This window comes from Papaver somniferum, chromosome 3 (genome assembly GCF_003573695.1).
Source record: "Papaver somniferum cultivar HN1 chromosome 3, ASM357369v1, whole genome shotgun sequence".
NCBI classification, from domain to species: domain Eukaryota; kingdom Viridiplantae; phylum Streptophyta; class Magnoliopsida; order Ranunculales; family Papaveraceae; genus Papaver; species Papaver somniferum.
This window is the reverse complement of record NC_039360.1, coordinates 124,337,299-124,348,262: the sequence shown is the minus strand read 5'-3', so window position 1 is coordinate 124,348,262 and position 10,964 is coordinate 124,337,299.

The following is a 10,964-nucleotide window of genomic DNA, read 5'->3' as shown; positions in this document are numbered from 1 at the left end:
TCACATTTTGACGTATATGATATGTACATAGGAAATTTTGTGCATCCGGGAAGACGTCGGATATTGCATTCATTAATGCGTCATCTTGATCGGTTATGATGACCCTCGGAAGATGATTTTCCCGGAAGAGTAATTTCAATTGTCGTAATGCCCAAATATAATTGTAATCCCTCTCGTTTTCCATTAAACACCAAGCCAGCGTGAGTGATACCTTGTCCGATGTTTGCCCCACGATGTTGAACAACGACATATTGTATTTGTTTGTCTTGTAGGTACAATCTATCATAAGAACACCATAACATGCATGAGCCAATTTTGCAAGCAAAGGATGCGAAATGAATATTTGAAGGGGCTTGTTGTCTGACCCTCTTTTAATGATATGCGTGTTGTTGTGATCCCAAGCAATCTTCTCAAATTCTTGCATAACGCTCGTCCCTTCCCATTCCACCCTTCTAATACTTGCTTGTGCGCTATAAATTGTATTTAGAGAAGACACGTTCGTGTCATCCTTTTCCTTGAAGCCTCTGAGAATTTGTCTTGGTATGATACATGCTTTGGTCAATCTCTTCACATCCTCCAATTCATGAGGTTTTAGCTTCGCAACTAGGGAGTGACCAACAAAATCTTTCGGATCCGGGTGGTTATGACGGACGAACCACACAATACAATCCCATTCATTATCTTGTCTCTTAAATGGAATACAAGCTTAAAGGGGCAATTATCCTTCCTCGTACGAGTCTTGTATACCCTATTAGTCTTCTTTGGATATACATAACCCTTTATCTTGTGTCTATTTTTATCCTTGTATACCCCACTTCTCTCGCAAGCCATCTCAAAATGGAACTTTGAACCTTGGGTATTCCTCACCAACACACACATGTTCTTAAGAGCCGTCTTTTTAGCCCAAGCAATTGCTTCCTGTTTAGATTTTATTCCCTACATAAGGACAACAAGGGGAGATTATAAGGAGGTTCATTACAACCAATCCATTAATAGATTTCAATATACTAGGTGAAAGTATACTTTGGTAACATACCAGAGGAATTTTATAGTATTCCGACGTATTCCGACCAAGCGGCCTTGCATTTGTTGGATCAATATATGTCACAACCTAAGGATCAAACGAAAAGAAAATAAATTAGTTCCAAAAAAAATTAAAACACTATGCCGGAGGAATTTTATAGTATTCCGACGTATCCCGACCGAGCGGTCTTGTATTTGTTGGATCAATATATGTCACAACCTAAGGATCGAATGAAAAGAAAATAAATTAGTTCCACAAAAAATTAAAACACTATGCCGGACCTCAGTTCCGACATGGTCGAACTGAAGACCAAATGTGAAACTCTTCCCGGCATTCGAATTTCATTTGAAATCAATGCCGGAAATGTAGGTGCCGGCATGTACGTTATCTATGGTTCCAAGCCAGTGCATAGTTCCGGCGTAGACCATAATTAAAATACCATGCCGGTATTTAGATTTCGAAAACTAATTGGTTCCTGTATGTTTTTTGGGTGGTACCGACATGGTAACGTTAGAATTAAACCATGCCGATACTTGTGCCGGCATGCTTGTTATCTATGATTCTACGTCGGTACACGGTTACGGCGTCGTAGTTAATTAATTTACCATTCCGGTATTTAGCTTTGGAAGACACTGCTTCCTGTATGTTTTTCATGCAGTACCGGCATGGTAACTTTAGGATTAATCCATGCCGGTAGCATATTCCATAGAATATTCCGTGGTAGGTAAAAAGTAACTTTATTACCGACATAGTTTTTTGGTTGAGTACTATGCCGGATTGAATTTCAAAATGGGGGATATCGGGCTGCTGGCATGGCCGTAGTATGAATACTATGACGGTATCAGTGCTGCCGGCATTGTATTCATACCACGTCCATGCCGGTAACGAGCTTTTTCAGCTGCAAAAATGGTGGATTCAAAGAAAAAAAATCAAATTTTCAACCTCTTACCAGCTTTACCTGTGTATTGGGTGTGCAAGTTTACTTTCTTGTGTAGGTTCTTCAAAAACTCTCCAGGCTCGTAAAACTCATCATTCAAGGTATTGGCTCAACAAAGAGTTGCAATTGTGAGTTGTTTTCATTAGCTGAAGATTCAAGATATACTCCTTGTTGTAGTTGATCTAAAGATTCAGCAGCATCAATTCTCTCTTCACAATCATCCTCCATTTTCCCCAAAAAAAGTTCCCTCTCAAATATTTTTTCCCTCCTTCGACTCTCACCTCACTCCCCAAATACAAATAAAAACACACACTAATATTTTATCAAATAATCTTATGAATTTACTAATTATAATTAAGCACTAATCCGATTAGTGAGGGGTAAATTAGGTATTAAGTAAAATACTTAGATAAGGGGTGACCCTGGTTTGATATTTGGATCCAGTTTTTGTCCCTTTCCTCTATCTCCCAATTAGTTTTAGTATCCCCAATCGCGCGTTCTTAAATTATTAATTTTTTTTATTTTCCCTATTTGATAAACCCATGTAATTGGATAACACAGAAGAAAATAGAAATCTAATACTGCATTTTTTTATAATAAGGATATTTAAGTCCAAAATTACAGTTTAAGGAGGCAAGTTGCACCTATTAATAATTAAAGGGGGAAAAGCTCAAACACCATTTTATTTAGGAAGAAAGCTCAAAAACCCCTTCAGTGTTAGTGCTCAAGTGATATCCCCTCCGTTTCGAAAAAAATAGACTGGTTATAATATAATTAATAACTTAATTATTAAAAGACCGTTTCTTCCGTTTGTTTTTTTAAGCATGGACTTTTTTTTCTATGTAGGGAGCGGATCTCCTAACTTAACTTTGTAACTTAATTTTTGACTTAACTTTCTAGCCGCAGATCAAATCATATCTCTATGTTATATATATAAGCCATAATACACTTACATTTTAATTTAGCTTGGCTTAAGCCGAGCCGATATTAGCTTATAATCTCTTACGGAGTATAATCTTTTCAATCCTGGAAAAATATATTACGAAATATCTTGGTCTTCGATGTAGAGAAAACATCGAAAAAATATCCAAATGGTGCTCATATATATTGGCATGGGTAAAGTGTTAAAATCAACTATTTTGTAATATGTAACTCAAGAAGCAAGAACAACAAGTCCTTTTTCTACAAGGAAGTAATGGATATCTCAGACTTCAATTTTTGTTTCATCCTGGGATTGATCTAACTTCCATATTTATCAAGACACCATAATCGTCTTTCATGAAATCCATGTTCTGAAACGATCCAAGCAAGAGAAAGAATATTTAATAGATCTTTGTTTCGATGTTTCATGTAACAAAATTATTCTCTCAAAATATCCTGGCTAATATGGGGCCTAGGGTGATTATTTTGGGCCTACGACTACAAGACAAAAAATATATTTTGAAGTAAAATAGATAACTCCTTATCCAACTATTTTACTTAATGGCAAATCTTGTAATACCATGTATTTTTAGATACTGTTTTGGGTCGGGTTATATCCGGATTAGACCTTGTGGCTTAGGTTGTTGTTCATTAACCTTAGCCTAGGTGGGTGGATTGAACTAGAAAGGCTACAAGTTATGGTGGAAATATAATAATCAATAATAAATAAAATTAAGAGAAAATGAAAAGATAATTAAAATAGTTGAGAAAAATAATAGTTAATATATAGGTTTTCTATTCATCTAAATGGAAATAATTTTGGAAGTTGGAAAAGAAAGGCTATAAGAAAACAAGGAGATGGAGATAGGTTTATTTTAGAGAATAGAGTATGGAGAATCAAGAGTATCAAAGGAGTTGAGGTAGAATGCGAAACCCTTTCTCTTTAGGTGTGTTTCTTTGGTGTTTATTTTATATGATTTTGTATTGTTATGATTCAGTAATTTATTTGAATAAATATATACCTCTTGTTGATGATCAGGATTCTCTTATTGATAACAAACATGGTTAGGTATCTCTTGTTAAAATTTGAGAATTTTCCTACACAAATTCATTGTTGAATGTTCCTTGTAATTTGGATTATGATTTCTGAAATCCTGGACAGTTTCGTTTTGCTGTTGTTTTAATGTTCTTAGAAAGTCTTAATGATGTTAAAACGATTTTAGGTCTTAACAAAAGTTGTAGATAAATGTCTTATCTTTCATTGTGATTTGGGTTTGATTAATTTCAGGTTTTTATGAATTTATCATGAATTGTTTGGTAAAGACATGTAATCTGTCAAGTTTTTGGGATGTCGTTGTAAATTCATTATCTTTTGATTGAGCCGTAATTTTAATATGAAATTTGGATATGTTATACATGATAGTGTCAGGAATGTTCAACAAAATTTTGAGGTAGATCGGACAAATTTATCACTTGAAATACATAATGTATTATGACTGCAGTTAACTTGTTTAAATAAATGCTTAAAAGAAATTCATGTTGTTAAGCCATGGTTGCTTGTGTTGTTTGTGAAAATGATTTATAAAAGGAATTGAGTTCATGTTTTACCGTTATATGAAAAACAATTCGTGTTAACGGCGGGTAATGATCCCCGAGAGTTAAATGGGTAATGATCCCCATGGGAACTTGTGTTTCCCGACCATCGATGGAGGTTGTCCGTGCCGATAAACGATAGGTGGGTGTACGAACCAAGGTTTTCGTACCGTAAACTCATGGCTTCTCTGTGACTATATTAATACATGAAAATATGTGTTGAATCATTGATGAATGACTTGTTGACAATTACTTCGGTATTGTAAACTTATGGCTTGTTGTGAAAATATCAATTTGTGAATCATTTGTTGAAATCTAGAATGATTTGTTGGAAACATAATCGGTGTTATGAACTCATGCGTTGAAACTTAAATGGATGAATTGTGAATTGATGTGTAAAATTCAAATGGATGAATTGTGTTACTATCAATGATGTAATGAATCGTAAATTGGATTATTTGTTTGAAGTATTATTGACATTGTGAGCTTGTTAATTGAACATATAATTTAATCCTCGAAGTTGTGCAAAGTCTCCTGTTGTATGCTCTCTTTGATTGATTGATATTTATTTTCACATCTTTAGAGAATGGGGTGCATTCTATTGAGATGTCATCTCACCCCAATTGACATCCTTGCAGATTTATCAGAGTGGCACAACGAAAGCTAGGAAATGATTAGCTTAGGGATTGAATTGTTTTATTGTATTGCTTGAAATGTAATTTGAAATAATATGTTTGTTGAAAATGTTGTTATAGATGATTATCGAATTCATATGTTTAAATTCATGTTAGGAAAGTTAAATTACGTTTGTTGTACTAAATAGAAGAGTTATATGCATAAGTCTCTTTCCGTCCAGTAACGCTTCGAGTTCGGATCTCCATACGGGTTTGACCCTGGTCTGGAACTTGGGGTGTTACAAATCTACCCCCGATTAATTAGTGCTAATTTGGATGTTAACCCTAAAGTCAAATACCACTAATTAATCATCAAAACTTGAAAAAGAAGTCATTATTTTTTTTTCAAAAACTCGAGCCAGAATCGGTGGATGTTAGTGCAGTTGTAAACCTATTCTGGGTTGAGTTTTTGAAAATCACAATGTAAACCCAGAATCGGGTTTTTTCAAAACTAACATAAACCGATTGTCAGAATCAGTATTTAGGGATGTCCACATAATCCGATCCGATTATACATTACTTTTAAAAACAAAATATTCATTACATAATTTAGGGAATTAGCGCATTACATATATAGGATTCAGTACGGGAATTCTCGAATTTGACACATCAAATGTTCGTCAATGAACCTCCGAGCACGTCGGTACAACGTCGTATATTCTTTATGGTGAATGAACTTAGTTTCCCCGTTACGAATTCTCCAGATCCCATTGAAACATTCCAACTGAAATTCAATGAATTCTTATATGTTAGTATGCGAACTTCTACCGATGACATAAGTATATATATTATCGGATTACTCATTTTTTCCCTAAGAGGATCTTGTGGATGATGTTGGTACACCATATTTCTAACTTTAACATACTCTCACATTGTACTTTTTATGTAGTTGAATCGAAATGCTAAGTCTCTCCATTTGCGGCTATTGGGATTCCCGGTACGCCCGTAAAAAAACTCTTTAACTCTCTTCCAAATCATTGAATAAATTTCATTCGTACGTTCACGGAACGTATTAGTAAACGATTCATCGAGACAAAAATCTTCATACGGTTCCCATTCCGTTTTCTAGGCTAAGTGTGTGATGCGGGTGTGGCTCAAAGAGATTGTCCTTATATAGATAAAGACTCAACGAATATTTTTTCAAATTTAATTCACACAATCGGATCTTAGGGATGTCCACATAGTCCGATTGTGTCCTTGAAAAATCATATAAAATGTGCCTCTCAATAATCGGTTTTTAAGATTGCACATGTAATCCGATTCTTGGCAAAAAAATTTACAGAAAAACTGCCACTTTTCCTTGCAAGAATCGAATTACATGTGATGCCAACATAGACCAATTATAAAGGTTATCAAAATTCGCCTCTTAACAATCGGTTTTTAATATTTCACTTGCAATCCGATTCTTATCAAAAAAAAAGATACAGAAACATTGTCACTTTTCCTCACAGGAATTGGATTACATTTGATGCCCACATAGAACGATTCTTATGGTTATCTAAACCCTACATTATTTTGTTTTATCAGAATCGTACTTTAAAATTTTATTTATAAACCGATTCTGAACACCTACAAACCAGGTGAAGGAAATTTTCAGAATCCGTTTATGTGGCGCACCTTCAAAACCAGATTCTGAAATTATATCCCTGGAAAACTGTCAGAATCGGATTTTATAAAGGTATATATATACCAATGTTGACAGAAAAACAGCCAGAATCCTGTATTTTTTGCACACACATTGTAGTTGGTTCTTTTGTCGCGTCTTAAACAAACACATAAAATTTTCACAAGAAACCAGATTCAGTCATTCATAAACTAGAAATATAAGCAAACATAATTCGACAATAAGTTTAAGACATAAGTTTCTTGACTCCATAATTATCCATAGTTAAAGACATAAGTTTGAAACCATCCGTTCATGAACATCCCCACCACGACCACGTCCACGACCACCTCGTCCTCGTTTAGCAGGTTGGGCGCTGCTCAATGCACCTTCGGAATTCCTTTTTGTGGCGATTCTCTTCCTATATTTCACATATAATCAATTTACTCGATACACAAATAAATCCCGATTCCTAACATAACACATCAACAATCGGTTTATTTAAGTGTAATCCGATTCTAACAAAAAAAAGATACAGAGAAATTGGGCATTTTTTCTTACAAGAATCGGTTTACTCGACACACATGTAAAATCCGATTCTAGCATTACACATCAATAATCGGGTTTTATAAGTGCTCGTGTAATCCGATTAAGTGCTTAGCATATAATAAATCAAAGGCTACACAATCGGTTTTTGTGGACACATATGTAATCCGATTCTAACGAAAAAAAGTTCCAGAAAGACGGTTATCCCTACAGTTACTAAATCGGGCCATGTGGACATTAACATTGACCGATTCTGGTCCAAATTTCTCGAACCAGAAAATACATGCAGCACAATCGGGGTATGTGGACATGATCATCAACTGTTTCTAAACACAATCGGTTCACAAGTACATTAACATCGTTCGATTCTGGGAAACCAGGATAATTTTGATTTCAAAATTTTTTATTTTTGAGCGATTGCATGTTACTAAAACCTAGTTTAGAGGATTGGGTTGATAGAAAAGTACCTGATTTGACTCATTTCCTCCTCTTGTGCGATCAAAGATGGTTTTTCCTCAACCATTTTCTTATTCGGTTTGTTTCCAATCGCTTGAACAATTCCTGGATTACTCGCACTATGATAGTTCTGGTTAGTAGCATGCTTCATTCGTGGTTGTTTCGTCATTATATAGAAGAAAAAAACGCCGATTAATCGTTTTCGGATCGTCCATGATCGACGATGTTTTGGTTTCAAAAAAAAAGGGAGAAGAAGAGAAGAAGAATCGGTTTTTAAGTTAGAATTGAAACTGATTTTAGTCTTAAGTTTTATTATTAAGAGTTAATGGGGATAAATTGGTAGTATTAAAAAAAATTTGAGGGTAAATTGGTAGTTTCATCAGCAAATCAATTTAGACACCCCTTATCATTTCTTATTAGGTGGATGATAATATATAGGCCCAAAATAATCACCCTAAGCCCCAAATTAGCCAGGCAAAATATCCTACCATAATTTTTTGACCATGGATAAAGATTCGCGAGATAATTAACATAATGGAAAGCAAGCCTCGGCTTGGCTTGAGCCATGAGTTACATCAACAATTTTAGATTCTTAAGGGTTTTAAATTGTATGGTGAGATCTTAAAAGATCAATGGTCAAAAACATGTTTTTTAAAAGCGTACGCTTCGCTTCAAATTTCAGCATTTCGCTCCAAAGCGGTCATGTGAAGCGCATCTTTCATAAAGCGTACGCTTCACGCTTCAGAGAGTGCGTTTCTCTTCAAATTTCATCATTTCGCTCTGAAGCAGTCATGTGAAGCGCATTTTTCATGAAGCTTTAAAAATTTCGCTGCTTCAAATTTCAGCATTTCGCTAAATTTCGCCTAATTTTTAAAGATTTGAAAAGAAAAATATGAATGTTTTAAGGGGAAATTAAACACCCACCTCCCACTCGTCTGGAGTAGGTTGAATTGGTGTACACGCATTTTGTTTTTGATAAAAATTAGACTTATATAAAATTTATATAGATATTATCTTCCTAATAAATTTATAATTACTAGTTATGACTAATTTATTTATAAAAAAAATATGTTTCAAACATCAACCATGAAGCGACGCTTCACGCTTCGACATACGCATCGCTTCCTAAAACTGAAAAACGCTTCACGCTTTCAATACCTTGGTCAAAAATTTAAGTTAGGGGATCCATTCCCTTTTTGTATTGGACTACTTCCATCACTATATTATCATATTCAATTCTCTGACGAGTGATAAACATTTTTTACTATAATTCCTAAGTTGTGCCTCTGTTAGTGTACTATACTTTTTTTTTTGCTAGGAAACAAACGATTCATTGACAAAGAAGATGTTTACAAGCTTCCACAATGTTTTTATCCCTTTCACAGAAGTTCAAAAAAAGGGGGAAGAGAAGGGCAAGAAGCTTTAATACACAACTTTCGAGCACGGCATGCAAGACGGTCTGCCATTTTATTCTTAACACGCCTAATATAAACAAGCTTACAGACACTACTACTAGACATAAAATTTCTGCAGTCAGCAAGAAGATCACCACATCTCCACCCGGCCGAGCAACTACCTCCATTCACAAAATCTACCACTTGAATACAGTCACTAACAAAAAGAACTTTGGACAAGTTCAACTCCCTGACCCAGGAAATCGCCAAAATTAGTGTAGTAGCTTCCGCACAAACTGCATCTGGAACTATCCCAAAATCCGAACGAGAACTCTTTATTCTTCCTGTAACATCACAAAGAATCATTCCAATACCCATGTTGAAAATTTTAAAAGAACCATCTAAGAAGAGAACATGTGGGACTTCATTAATAGGAGTTTTAATATCCTTTCTAACAACATGCTCAGTGGGAGGAGCTATATATGTATTAATCATTCTTCTAGTATTGAAAATTACTCTATCCCAGTTTACAACTACTTTTTGAAACACTACTTCACAATGCAGCTTCCAAATGCACCACATGACAATTGCCCCAATACTAGGCCATCCGACTGGAAAAGGAGAGGGACCAATCCTAATATCAAACCATCTAAGAAAATAGTCATCAGGCCAAGGGAAATCTATCGAGATTAAATGTTGCAGAGTGATAGACGCATTTATGTGTCTAATTTGACCTCAATGTTTCGTATTGTTAGTACTCTTTTTCGTCCTTATTATGGTGTTTTGTGTGTTTGTAGGTATTTTTTGAAATAAATATTGTTGGAAAATTCGGCTCGAAAAGTTGCTCGGAGCACCCCGGGAGGACATTTGCTATACGGACCCCCACTTTTGCTATGTGTCATCCACGGCTATGTGTAGCCCATTTGTCCACATCACCCATTTGTTATTTGGCACCCAGGACGTTGGATAAGGGCTAACCATCTTCTTCATTTCAAAATTTATGTTTTGGCGGGAAATTTTTGGTTTCAATGTCAGAACTAGGGTTGTGAATTTGAGCTTGTTTCAGTGAGACTAAAGAGCTGGAATAGTTTGGCTATCTTCTTTTGAGCCTAACTGGATTGTTTTGGGTCTTTGGTTCGATGGATTTTGGCTAGAACTCGAGTTAGAAGAAATCAGGGAGTTACGGGTTTTGCATGAGAAAACCCGAGAGTTGTTGTTTTTGATCTTGGAGACTTATGAAGTGATTCAATCACTCAAATGGATTGATATGGTCCTGTTACATCTAAACAGGACTGGTAAGTCCATAAGAACCGGTGAAACTGGGCTGTAATTGTGGATAGAAGAAAACAGGGAGGTTTGTTTGGCCGAGAAGACATTCACGGGAAATAACGTGAAGATAATGTTCTTGCATGAGTTTTACTTCACCAGGGACTCATTCTAAGCGTGTTTGGAGCATGACTGAGATTAACAAGGAAGGTCGGACAGCTGCAGATGCATGATTGTGAAAGAAAGGAAAGAAAATATCTCCAAAATATTTTCTTTTACTGCCGAATATTGAAAGGATTTTCCGGAGTAATGAGCGAATATTCTTGTCCCTGTTGAGTATAAATAGCCTATTAGGGTATCACTGAAGGGAACGGAGAGAGTTGGGACGATTTAGAACATCTCAAAGGCGAGAAATTGAAAGTTGCAGAGAGTCACCATTTCTGCTGCTGCATAGCTGAAGAACACGAAGAACATCGTTTTTCTACAGTGATAACGACTCACAGGTGAGGGTCGTACATCAGAGGAAGACTTACTCGCTACAGTATCAGTG